This window comes from Macaca thibetana, chromosome 1, assembly GCF_024542745.1.
Source record: "Macaca thibetana thibetana isolate TM-01 chromosome 1, ASM2454274v1, whole genome shotgun sequence".
Lineage (NCBI taxonomy): Eukaryota > Metazoa > Chordata > Mammalia > Primates > Cercopithecidae > Macaca > Macaca thibetana.
In genome coordinates this window covers 157,818,893-157,831,804 of record NC_065578.1, presented here as the reverse complement: position 1 = coordinate 157,831,804, position 12,912 = coordinate 157,818,893, and the positions used below count along the sequence as shown (strand labels likewise).

The 12,912-nt window shown below is 52.1% G+C and overlaps 1 long non-coding RNA gene across 1 annotated transcript; it reads right to left on the bottom strand.

The window, feature by feature from the left end:
• Window positions 1-7,153: 7,153 nt before the first annotated feature.
• On the bottom strand, window positions 7,154-11,967 carry LOC126939614 (uncharacterized). Its single transcript, XR_007720430.1, has 3 exons — window positions 11,849-11,967; window positions 9,298-9,391; window positions 7,154-7,924 (listed from the first exon to the last, which is right to left on the bottom strand). It is a non-coding gene; the product is annotated as an uncharacterized LOC126939614 (long non-coding RNA).
• Window positions 11,968-12,912: the final 945 nt, after the last annotated feature.

Here is a 12,912-nt window from a genome sequence, read left to right as displayed (position 1 = left end):
AGGTGACCTTGCCAGTGTCTTCCAACAGTGTCATTCCTGGACCCTGCACTCACCTCCCTTGAGGGCTGCAGGTGGCCTAGAGCCCACATTCCTGGGCTCCAGGTGGGGGGTGACTGCCCCAGTCTGCAGACATTTCCCACATTCCTCCCCAAGGTCAGGTGCCTTCCCTGAATTAAATGTCACCGCCAACCACAGCCCACACTGAAAGGGAGGAGGAAAAAGGGAGGGAGGGTGGCGGGCATGCTCAGCTGATCCTGAGACTGACAGCGAACAGAGGAGGTGGGGGAAGACCAGCCCCAGCTACATAGGGTCATCTGCAAAAAGGACAGAACACCAGCCTGTGTTTGCCTTATCATGACAACGTGTCTAATAAAGCCCTGCCCATCCGGAACGCTGATGGTCACTGATGCTTCCTTGTTTGTGTTTGAGCCTTCTCGCCCTTTGGAAAAAAGGGAGTGCAGCCCAGCATGGTGGGTTACCCCTGTAATCCCAGCACTTTGGGAGGCCGAGGTGGGTGGATCACTTGAGGTCAGGAGTTTGAGACCAGCCTGACCAACATGGTGAAACCCCATCTCTACTAAAAATACAAAATTAGCTGGGCATGGTGGCACATGCCTATAATCCCAGCTACTTGGGGAGGCTGAGGCAGGAGAATCATTTGAACCTGGGAGGCAGAGGTTGCAGTGAGCCAAGGTTGTGCCATTGCACTCCAGCCTGGGCAACAAGAGTGAAACTCTGTCTCAAATTTAAAAAAAAAAAGAAAGAAAAAGGGAGTACATTGTCCCCACTTCAACCTGGCCTCCTTCACTGGGATTGCCTCCTCTGTTGGGGACCATTCTCCTTCAGAATGCAGGGCCAACAGGCAGGTCCTTTCCAGAGCATCTGTCATGCAGGCCCCAGCCCCTCACCTGAGGGTCTGGAGGTCTCAGCCAGGCTGGTATGCCCCCCTCAGCCTGGGTCCACTAGGGAGGGAGTAGCTAAGAATTCGTGCTGGAATTGGCACATTACTGCTCTGGCAGCACTGAGCAGGCAGGTGGCATGTTTACCATGCCCGTACGAGCTGGCACTCCCTGCCAACCTCATCAAAACTGTAGGGCTACAACAGGTGCAGCCCTGGCAAACAGCAAAGCAGGCAGACAGCACAGGCCAGCAGGAGGTGACTTAACCCTTGCCAGCCCAGGTTACTCTGGAATGGTTCTGAGCTATGGAGGGAGGGAAGGGAGGAGGAAAGACTTGGGGCCACAGGGTGGGAGAGGAAGGGAGCTGTAGCCAGGGCACCTGGAGGGATCTTCGTGGCAGGCTCAATTTCCCCTTCAAAGCCAGGGCCCTTAAGTCAAGTCTGGATCCCAATATTAAGGAGCTAGCAGACCTAGGCTCAAACCCTACTGCTGCTAGTCACCTTGGACAGGGTTCTAGCTGTTCTCAGCCCAATATCCTCATCTTCCAGGAGGAATGGAGGTGACATGAAACTGGTTCACAGGCTTGAGTGCAGGAGACTTGACATTCTGCAGATCAAGACTTAAGCACAAGGCCTAGAACATAATGGATTAACCCGAGATTTATTACTGTTCCTCATTCCTGACCCTGTGAGATGTTAAGGTGCAGGAGAACTGTTCAGAGAAGTCTAAAGCCGACTCCACAGGAACATACAAGACCAAGGGTGGCTAAGTGAGCCTCAGCCTCTGACACTGGAAGGCCTAATAGAGGTCCTCAGGGTTCCTCTTCCCTGGGAACCCAGAACCTGCTTATTCCCAGCAACCTCTCCCCTCCCTCGGTCTGGTAGACAAAGCTAGTCCAGTCCCAAGAGGCCAAGCCCCAGCTTGAGAGAGGACTGGATTCGGCCTATTTCAACCCAAGATGGCTGCCTCCACCCCAACTCCACAAGTGTATCAGTCTGTGGTTCCCTCCCGCCTCCAGCCCGTGGTCTTGGGTGTGGGGTCTAGGAAGGAGAGCAGGAATCAAGAGGCCTGCTTTTGAGTTGAGACTGTGGAGGTTGTGGCTCTCAGTTTCTCCAACTGAAACATGGGGATAATCATATCCGTGCTGCCCAACTGTTAGGACACCAGTGAGGCTCGTAGGTGTCAAGTATGAGTGCCTGCCCCACGGTACCCCAGGATCTCACCCTAGGGGAATGACCTGTTAGAATGCTGCCAGTCATCTGGGGCCCCAGGGAGGGCTCTGATCTGCCCGGGGACAGGGCTGGGGAGGGCTTGGGGAAGCAGCCAGCAGTGGCCCACGGGCCTGACAGCTTGTAGCCAACCTCCAGATGCAGATGGAAGGGGGAAGCTTAGTCCCCGCTAGGCCACAGGGAGGCATGTGGGGAAGGAGGGGAGGCTGAGACTTGTCGCAGCACATTCGGGCCTGCTGGCAGGTCCTGAGCCACCCAGGCAGCCAGAAGAGCAGTCGGGGTGGTGACAGCAGTGCTGCCTCCCAGACACGGGGCCTCCCAGGAGAGTACTCCCGCCTTGGTCCCCCCATACGCCAAGGCCGACTGTCCAGATGAAGTATCTCAGGCCCAGCGGTGCCACCTCAGCCATGCGCCTGCCTCCAGGCAACCATCCACAAAGCTGGCTCTGATAACAAAAGCACCAGAGGTGATTCTGAGAGGTCTGGGTGCCCATTCTCTGCTCCCTGCCAGCCTCAGCCTGAGCTTCTCTTGTTGCCCTTAATTTGTTCTTTTGTTTTGTTTTATTTTTAAGTGAAACAAATTATTTCAGTTTAATTTTCTCAGCATGTATCTGGCATTAAGTCGTTTTTATCATTTTTATTCCCATAGGTTATTGGGGAACAGGTGGTGTTTGGTTACATGAGTAAGTTCTTTAGTGGTGATTTGTGAGATTTTGGTACACCCGTCACCCAAGCAGTGTACACTGTACCCTATTTGTAGTCTTTTATCCATCTCTTGTTGCCTTGCTTTGATTATTCTTGTTTTTTGTTTTTTGTTTTTTTTTTTGAGACAAAGTCTTGCTCTGTCACCCAGGCTGGAGGGCAATGGCACAATCTCGGCTCACTGCAACCTCCACCTCCTGGGTTCAAGCGACTCTTCTACCTCAGCCTCCTGAGCAGCTGGGACTACAGGTGTGTGCCACCATACCCAGCTAATTTGTTTTTTTTGTTGTTGTTTGTTTTGTTTTTTGAGACGGAGTTCTGCTCTTGTTGCCCAGGCTGGAGTGAAATGGAATGATCTCGGCTCACCACAACCTCCGCCTCCCAGGTTCAAGTGATTCTCCTGCCTCAGCCTCCCAAGTAGCTGGGATTACAGGCATGAGCCACCACACCCGGCTAATTTGGTATTTTTAGTAGAGTTTCTCCATGGGGTTTCTCCATGTCGGTCAGGCTGGTCTCGAACTCCCTACCTCAGGTGATCTGACCACCTCAGCCTCCCAAAGTGCTGGGATTACAGGCTCGAGCCACTGTGCCCAGCTTAATTTTTGTATTTTTAGTAGAGACTGGATTTTACCATGTTGTCCAGGCTGGTCTCGAACTCCTGACCTCAGGTGATCCACCTGCCTCAGCCTCCCAAAGTGCTGGGATTACACGCATGAGCCTGTGTGCCTGGCCACTTTGGTTTTACTTACTGTAATCTCAGCTCTCTGAAGATAAGTCTCAAGTAAACACTTTAGAAAGATCTGAGTGTCTCTCTGGCTGGTCTGGAGTTCTGTTCCTTGCTCTCCTGTAGGAAGACTGAGTCCTCTCCATAGCACCCTAGGTAAGAGACCATCCACTCCTACCTGGCGCTGTCTCCGGCTATTACTTAATTGGGGTCCCTCTGTCCTTTTTCTAGTTTGGGTCAGCCCCAGTCACCCATACTGAGGGTGGAGATGGAGAAGAGAGGATTTCCCATGAAATTGGTCATTAAGTGAACTCATGCAAGAGACAAGTCACCAACACAGACCTGATGTCTCTCTGACCGGCCTCCTCCACTTTAGCTTCTCAGCCAAGTGTGGCCCAGCCAGGCCAAGGGTGGGAAGACCTGAGAGATGGGAATCCGGCTGCTGAGGAGGAAGGGGCCAAGGAGGGGTCCCCTTCCTTCTTCTTCATTTTCTCCTCTGTTGGTCTTGAAGCTCTTATCATGGTTTGGTAGCCATGGAGTCCAGGTTTGTGACCCCCAAACCACCCAGCTTTAGGTTCAATTAAATTCAAGAAACTTGGTTTTGAACTCCGGCTCTGTGACAGGCAGTGGAGACAGAGGAGCAAGACGTGGTTTCTGCTGTCATGGAGCTCACGAGCTAGTGGGGACAGACAGACAGACAGACAGACACACACACACACACACACACACACACACACACACACACACACACCCCGTCAGTACAGAGGCAGGTAGAGATCAATGCTGCCATAGGGCCTGGTGGGGATGGGGAGGTTTCAAGATGTAGAGCTTCCTTCTGATGGGAGCTAGGGGAGGTTTCTCCAAGCATTGGAGGAAGCATAAGAGGCAAAAGGGACCGTGTTCTATAGCAGGATGGCTTTGGTCACGTCCTGGGGTTGGAGCGGGAGAGAGGGTATCCATGGTGTGAGTAGCTATGCAGTGATTTCAGGCATCAGCACTGCCTGGCCCATAACCTAGAGGGCAAGATACCTGAGGAACGGGCTTCTCAGTCTGTGGCAGTGAGAAGAATGAGGATGGCTTTCAGAGCAGGAAGGAGACTCCACCCCAGAACTCTAGGGCCTGGGGGCCTCAAAGGGGTTGTCCATGCTTGAAAGCCAAAGGCGACTGGGTGCAGTGGCTCGCGCCTGTAATCCCAGCACTTTGGAAGGTCGAGGCAGGTGGATCACGAGGTCAGGAGTTCAAGACCAGCCTGGCCAACATAGTGAAACCCTGTCTCTACTAAAAATACAAAAATTAGCGGGGCGTGGTGGCGCACACCTGTAGTCCCAGCTACTCGGGTCGCTGAGGCAGGAGAATTGCTTGAACCCTGGAGGCAGAGGTTGCAGTGAGCCAAGATTGCACCACTGTACTCCAGCCTGGGCGACAGTAATACTTTGTCTTAAAAAAGAGAAAAAGCAGGCGGGGGAAGCCAAAGGGAAGGGAAACACACAACAACAACAAAACAATAAAATGCAGGTGCCCCTGGGGTGGGAACAACCCACTGAAATCAGAAGGGAAGCCAGAGGGAAGCTTTGAGAAAGAAGGGAAAGAAAAAGCATTCCCGTGCGGAAGAGCTGGAGCCATCTGGCATTCTGGGGATTTGGGGACTGATGCTCAGATGTGCTGTGTGACACTGAGCTGGTAACATCACCTCTCTGGTCCTAGTGTCCCCATATCTACACAGATAAAGAACTTAGGATGGAGAGACTGACATGGCTAATGAGTGACCAGGCCCTGGGGGCTGTGGGAATACCTAAAACGGTGTCTGTGTGCAAAGCCGACTCAAGGGCAGGCTCCCAGCTTGGTAGAGGGGAGGCTTATGGAGTCAGGGTGGTGGGGAGTGAAGACAGGTCCGGGGCTGGGCGCAGTGGTTCACCCTGTAATCCCAGCACGTTGGGAGACCGAGGAGGGCGGATCCACCTGAGGTCAGGAGTTCAAGACCAGCCTGGCCAACATGGCGAAACCCCATCTCTACTAAAAATACAAAAATGAGCTAGGCATGGTGGTGTGTGCCTTTAGTCTCAGCTACTGTGGAGACTGAGGCAGGAGAATCACTTGAACCTGGGAGGTGCAGGTTGCAGTGAGTTGAGATTGCACCACTGCACTCCAGCCTGGCGACAGAGCAAGACTGTCTCAAAAAAAAAAAAAAAAAAAAAAAAGACAGGAAAGACAGATCTGGGACCTGTGTTCTGACCACCAGAGGGGTCCTCAGTACTGGATGGTCAGGCCAGTGAGGAGCTCCAGGTTAGGAGAGGAGCAAGATTTGGGCTCCACTGGGTTTACCTGGCCTCTCTGTCACCCTCCCCCAGGGGTGAGGCTAAAGATGAAAGCGATACCAGGGCTACCCTCTCTGCTTGTCAGCTGTAAGATTAAAAAGGAGGTGGCTTCCACGCACAGCCACTGTCATCGACTCTGGTATGATTAGAGGGTGTGGGAAGGCCCCACCCTGGCCCAAAGTCATGGCAATATGAACCCTTTTTCTGTTCAGGCCCTTATGGCTCACAGATGCTTCTTGTGTGCTGGACTGAATCACTGTATCCTCACAGCAACCTGGAGAATGGCCAGGGAGGTGTCACTGGACTCCATTTTACAGATGAGCAAGCTGAGGCTCAGAAGGATAAAGGGAACTCACTCATGGACACACAGCTAGTGAACAGCAGACCCAGGATGAACCCAGGTCGGACGACAATGCTCCTGCCTGTAACTGAAGTGTGACAAGCCACATTCAGGTTAGGCATTACTTCTTAATATAATATACAGGTGTGGCTGGGTGCAGTGGCTCATGCCTGTAGTTCCACCACAGGAGGCCGAGGCAAGAAGATCACTTGAGGTCAGGAGTTTGAGACCAGTCTGGGCTACATAGTGAGAACCTGTTTCTACAAAAAAATTAAAAAGTTAGCTGAGCATGGTGGCTCACACCTGTAGTCGCAGCTACTCAGGAGTCTGAGGTGGGAGGCTTGCCTGAGGTGGGAGGTAGAAGTTGAGGCTGCAGTGAGCTGTGATTGTGCGCCACCACACCACACTCCAATCTGGGTGACAGAGCAAGACCATGTCTCAAAAAAAAAAAGAAAACCAAAGAAATGGGCTGGGCGTGGTGGCTCACGCCTGTAATCCCAGCACCTTGGGAGGCCAAGGTGAGTGGATTGCTTCAGCCCAGGAGTTTGAGACCAGCCTGGGCAACATGGTGAAACCCTGTCTCTACAAAAAATACAAAAGATTAGCACAGCAGGGTGGCGCGTGATTGTAGTTCCAGGTACTTGGGAGGCAGAGGTGGTGGATCACTAGAGCGCAGGAGGCAGAGGTTGCAGTGAGCCGAGATCGTGCCACTGCACTCCAGCCTGGGCAACAGGGGAGGTTCTGTCTCAAAACAAACAAACAAACAACAACAAAAATGTAGGTGCCCCGGTGTGGGGGACAGCCCACTGAACACTCTCCTGCTTTTCAGGAGAAAGGGAAGGTTGAAGTTTGAGAAGTTGAGGGAAAAAGTCACTTTCAAAGAGGCAGAAAGCAAGACAAAATGTCTCCAAATTCTGTTGACTTTGTATTTTTTCTCAAGTCTGGGTCCTTTAGCCATGGAGCTTAACTCTAACCCCAAAGGGAAAAGCCAGGGAGAGGTTGCAAAGGAACTGTTCATGCTTCTGTTCTTCAAACCTGTAGAAACATTGTCTGGGGCCAGGCACGGTGGCTCACACCTGTAATCCCAGCACTTTAAGAGGCTGAGGTGGCTGGATCACTCTAGGTCAGGAGTTCAAGACCAGCCTGGCCAACTGGTGAAACCCCATCTCTGCTAAAAATACAAAAATTAGCCAGGCGTGGCAGTGCTGGCCTGTAATCCCAGTTACATGGGGGACTGAGGCAGGAGAATCACTTGAATCTGGGAGGCTGAGGTTGCAGTGAGCCGAGGTCGCACCACTGCACTCCAGCCTGGGCGACAGAGTGAGACTCCATCTCAAAAAAAAGAAAGAAAAAGAAACATCTGGGCCAGGCGTAATGGCTCACACCTGTAATCCCAGCAGGTTGGGAGGCCAAGGCGGATGGGTCACCTGAGGTCAGGAGTTCCCGACCAGCCTGGCCAACATGGCGAAACCAAAATTTAACTGGGTGTGGTGGCCCGCACCTGAAATCTCAGCTACTCAGAAGGCTGAGGTAGGAGAATCACTTGAACCTGGGAGGTGGAGGCTGCAGTGAGCCAAGAATGGGACACTGCACTCCAGCCTGGGCAACACAGTGAGACTGTCTCAAAAAATAAAAAAAGAAACATTTGCTTCACATAGGAGCTGGGGTATCCAGAGGTGAGCTCGGCAGACTCTTTCTCTGTGAACATCTTGAAATCTATTGGGAAAGACAGAGATAAAAATAGGTCAGTGACAACAGAGATTGGTAAGTGTCAAAATAAAGTCAGGATCTGAGGAAGAGTACAGAGCAACGAACTGCCAGAGGCAAGCTGGATCAACAGGCAGAGAGCTCTCTTGGCCCCATGACACACCCATCATCACACACTTCACCCATCCCAGCGCCTTGTTAGTCTTCCAGCCAGAAAGTTCTTTTTTTTTTTTTTGAGGCGGAGTCTCGCTCTTTCACCCAGGCTAAAGTGTAGTGGCATGATCTCGGCTCACTGCAAGCTCCGCCTCCCGGGTTCACGCCATTCTCCTGCCTCAGCCTCCAGAGTAGCTGGGACTACAGGTGCCTGCCACCACATCCGGCTAATTTTTTGTATTTTTAGTAGAGACAGGGTTTCACCGTGTTAGCCAGGATGGTCTCGATCTCCTGACCTTGTGATCCGCCCACCTCGGCCTCCCAAAGTGCTGGGATTACAGGCGTGAGCCACCGCACCCAGCCTTTTTTTTTTTTTTTCTGAGATAAAGTCTCACTGCAGTGCAGTGGAACGGTCTCAGCTAACTGCAAGCTTGAGTTCCTGGGCTCAAGCCATCCTCCCACCTCAGCCTCCTGAGTAGCTGGTGGGACCACACCCACCACTGCACCCGGCTAATTGTTTTTTTATTGCAGAGATGAAGTCTCACTACGTTGTAGAGATGAAGTCTCACTATATTGCCCAGGCTGGTCTTGAACTCCTGGGCTCAAGCAATCTTCCCACCTCAGCCTCCCAAAGCAGAAAGTCCTTTCTGTTACCTCATTTAAGTGTCCCTTGCCCAGCAGTGCCCAGTACACCTGACCATGGCCAAAGACCTCAACCAGTGATCTCAGCAATTAGAAGACAAAGGGTCATGAGGCCAGGTGCGGTGGCTCAGCCTGGAATCCCAGCACTGTGGGAGGCCGAGACGGGCGGATCACGAGGTCAGGAGATCGAGACCATCCTGGCTAACACGGTGAAACCCCGTCTCTACTAAAAATACAAAAACTTAGCCAGGCGTGGTGGCGGGGGCCTGTAGTCCCAGCTACTCGGGAGGCTGAGGCAGGAGAATGGCGTGAACCCGGGAGGCGGAGCTTGCAGTGAGCTGAGATTGTGCCACTGCATCCCAGCCTGGGCGACAGAGCGAGACTCCATCCCCCCACACACACAAAAAAAAGAAGAAGACAAAGGGCCATGGGGCCCTTATGGAATCTCTGGCCAATACCCTCATTATACAGATGAAGAAACTGAGGCCCAGAAAGGGGAGGTGACTTGCCCAAGATCCCCACAGCAAGGTGGTGCTGAGCCTGGGCTCTCACCTGCAGGAGATACCCCCACCATGACACACACACACCTGGAGGGGTTTGACCGAGGAACCCCTGTCCTCTGTACATGTTGGAGAAGGAACCTGAGGCAGGAGGGACCCTGAACAGAGGATGCTCTGAAGCCTGGGAGGAGAGAAAGGATAGGGGAGAAAGCACCCATCAGGTGGGGCTCAGATGGTGATAAGGCAGGAAACTCACTCCTAAGACCCAGCATCGCCCTGTCACCCTCACAGGCTGTCCTATTCGATGCTCTCAAGACAGAGCTATTTAATTTTTTTGTTTTGTTTTGTTTTTTTGAGACAGGATCTCACTCTGTCACCCAGGTTGGAGTGCAGTGGTACAATCTTGGCTCACTGCAGCCTCCACCTCCCAGGTTCAGGCAGCTCTTGTGCCTCGCCCTCCTGAATAGCTGGGACTACAGGTGCCCGCCACCATGCCCAGCTAATTTTTGGTGGTTTTTTTTGGTAGAAACAGGGTTTCACCATGTTGGCTAGGCTGGTCTCGAACTCCTGAACTCAGGTGATCCTCCTGCCTCAGTCACCCAAAGCACTAGGATTATATGCATGAGCCACTGTGCCTGGCCTAAATTTTTTTTTTTTTTTTGAGACGGAGTCTCGCTCTGTCGCCCAGGCTGGAGTGCAGTGGCCGGATCTCAGCTCACTGCAAGCTCCGCCTCCCGGGTTTACGCCATTCTCCTGCCTCAGCCTCCCGAGTAGCTGGGACTACAGGCGCCCGCCACCTCGCCCGGCTAGTTTTTTGTATTTTTTAGTGGAGACAGGGTTTCACCGTGTTAGCCAGGTCGATCTCCTGACCTCGTGATCCGCCCGTCTCGGCCTCCCAAAGTGCTGGGATTACAGGCTTGAGCCACTGCGCCCAGCCTGGCCTAAATTTAACATCGTCAAAATTAAATAAATTAAAAATCCAGTTCCTGAGCTGCACTAGCCACATGTCAAGAGCCCACAGCCATAGTGGCTTCAGTGACTCCAGTCTCAGACAGTGCAGATAGAAAACTTCCCAGTATGGCAGGTGTTCTGTTCCAACAGCGCCGCTACTCTGAACAATTTACATATGTAATCTCATTTTAAAATATTTTTCTAGTTTCACTGATACATGTTTGTTGCAGAAAATTCAACTGGGAAACTCAAATCCCAAGTCGTTCCCCGCCACCCACTATTAGCATGACATAGGCCCTTCTGGTCTTTATTCTTCCTTTAAAAGAAATTCGACTGCATGCGGGGCTCATGTCTGTAATCTCAACACTGTGGGAGACCAAAGCGGGCGGATCACCTGAGGTCAGGAGTTCAAGACCAGCCTGACCAACACAGAGAAACCCCATCTCTACTAAAAATACATAATTAGCCAGGCATGGTGGCGCATGCCTGTAATCTCAGTCCCTCGTGAGGATGAGACAGGAGAATCGTTTGAATCCGGGAGGCAGAGGTTGCAGCGAGCCAAGATCACGCCATTGTACTCCAACCTGGGCAAGAAAAGCAAAACTCTGTCTCAAAAAAAAAGGCTGGGCATGGTGGCTCACGCCTGTTATCCCAGCACTTTGGGAGGCCGAGGTGGGCGGATCACAAGGTCAGGAATTTGAGACCAGCCTGACCAACACGGTGAAACTCTGTCTCTCCTAAAAATACAAAAATTAGCCAGGCGTGGTGGCGCATGCCTGTGATCCCAGCTACTCACGAGGCTGAGGCAGGAGAATTGCTTGAACCCAGGAGGTAGAGGTTGCAGTGAGCTGAGATCACGCCATTGCGCTCCAGTCCAGGTGACAGAGTGAGACTCCGTCTCAAAAAAAAAAAAAAAAAAAAGAAAAGAAAGAAAATTCAAATATGGCACAATCATTGTAAAAACAAACAAGCAAAAAACAAAAAACAAACAAACAAAATGCAAACATGGCTCATGCCTGTAATCTCAGCACTTTGGGAAGCAGAAGCAGCAGGATTGTTTGAGGCCAGGAGTTCGAAACCAGCCTGGCTAACATAGCAAGTCCTTGTCTCTACAAAAGAAAACTTAAAAAAAAAAAAAATTAGCCAAGGGTGGTGACCCTTGGCTGCAGTCCCAGCTACTTGGGAGACTGAGGCAGAGGATTACTTGCTCCCAGAAGGTTGAGGGTGCAGTGAGCCGTGATCATGCCACTGCTCTCCAGCCTAGGTGACAGAGCAAGGCCTGGTCTCAAAAAAAAAAAAAAAAAAGCAAACACTGTGAAGGCATAGAGAGTAACAACGTCCCTCAGCCCCTCTCCCTAGAGGAAAGCACTGTCAGCAGCTTGGCACGTACTCATCCTGAGTCCGAGCCCTCAGCCCTCATCCCATGGGCACTGAGGAGCCCCTTTAACCACAGAACCTCCATTATACGAACTCTTGGCCACCTGCTGTTCAAGACTTCCAGTCCCTCCTCTACCGCTAGCCCAAAGCTCCCCCAGGCACAGTTGAAAGCCCTGGACTGTGTCCCTGGACTCAGGGCAACCCTCTCGGCCTCCTCTCCTTTGGACATCAGTAGCATCCTCTGCCTGAGAAGCCCCTCTCTCCACTGCCCTGCTCTGGGAAGAGCACTGTGACCTTTTATCTCACTTACCTCTTCCATGTCTCAGATCCATCCTGAGCCAGCAGCAGTCTAGAAGAGCCATCAAGAGTAGGGCCTCGGCCGGGCGCGGTGGCTCAAGCCTGTAATCCCAGCACTTTCGGAGGCCCAGGTGGGTGGATCACGAGGTCAGGAGATGGAGACCATCCTGGCTAACATGGTGAAACCCCGTCTCTACTAAAAATACAAAAAAAACTAGCCGGGCGTGGTGGCGGGCGCCTGTAGTCCCAGCTACTTGGAGGCTGAGGTGGGAGAATGGCGTGAACCCAGGAGGCGGAGCCACTGCGCTCCAGCCTGGGCGACAGAGTGAGACTCCGTCTCAAAAAAGAGTAGGGCCTCGAGAGGCCAGGTTCACGCCTGTAATCCCAGCACTTTGGGAGGCCAAGGCGGGTGGATCACCTGAGGTCAGGAGTTCGAGACCAGCCTGGGCAACCCCGTCTCTACTAAAAATACAAAATCAGCCAGGTACAGTGGCATGCACCTGTAATCCCAGCTACTGGGGAGGCTGAGGCAGAAGAATCACTTGAACCTGGGAAGCAGAGGTTGCCATGCCACTGCACTCCAGCCTGAGGGACAGAGTGAAACTGGGTTTCAAAAAAACAATAGGTCTTTGGCTGAGCGCAGTGGCTCACACCTGTAATTCCAGCACTTTGGGAGGCCAAGGCCAGAAGATTGCTCGAGCCCAGGAGTTTGAGACCAGCCTGGGCAACATGGTGAAACACCTCTACAAAACATGTAAAAATGAGCCAGGTATAGTGGTGCATACCTGTAGTTCCAGTTATTCAGGAGGCTGAGGTGGGAGGATCACTTGAGCCCCAGGAGGTCAAGGCTGTAGTGAGCCATGATCATGCTACTGCACTCCAGCCTGGGCAACAGAGCAAAACCCTGTCTCAAAAAAGAAAAAAAAAAAAAAAAAAGGGAAGGCCCTCAAATCACAGTCCCAGTCACAACCCAGCTCCACAGCTTTCTCCTCATGGGATCCAGCACATGTGTTTAACCTCTCCAAGTTTCAATTTTCTCTTCTGAAGAATGGGGATAATATTGACCTCAGTGTTGTT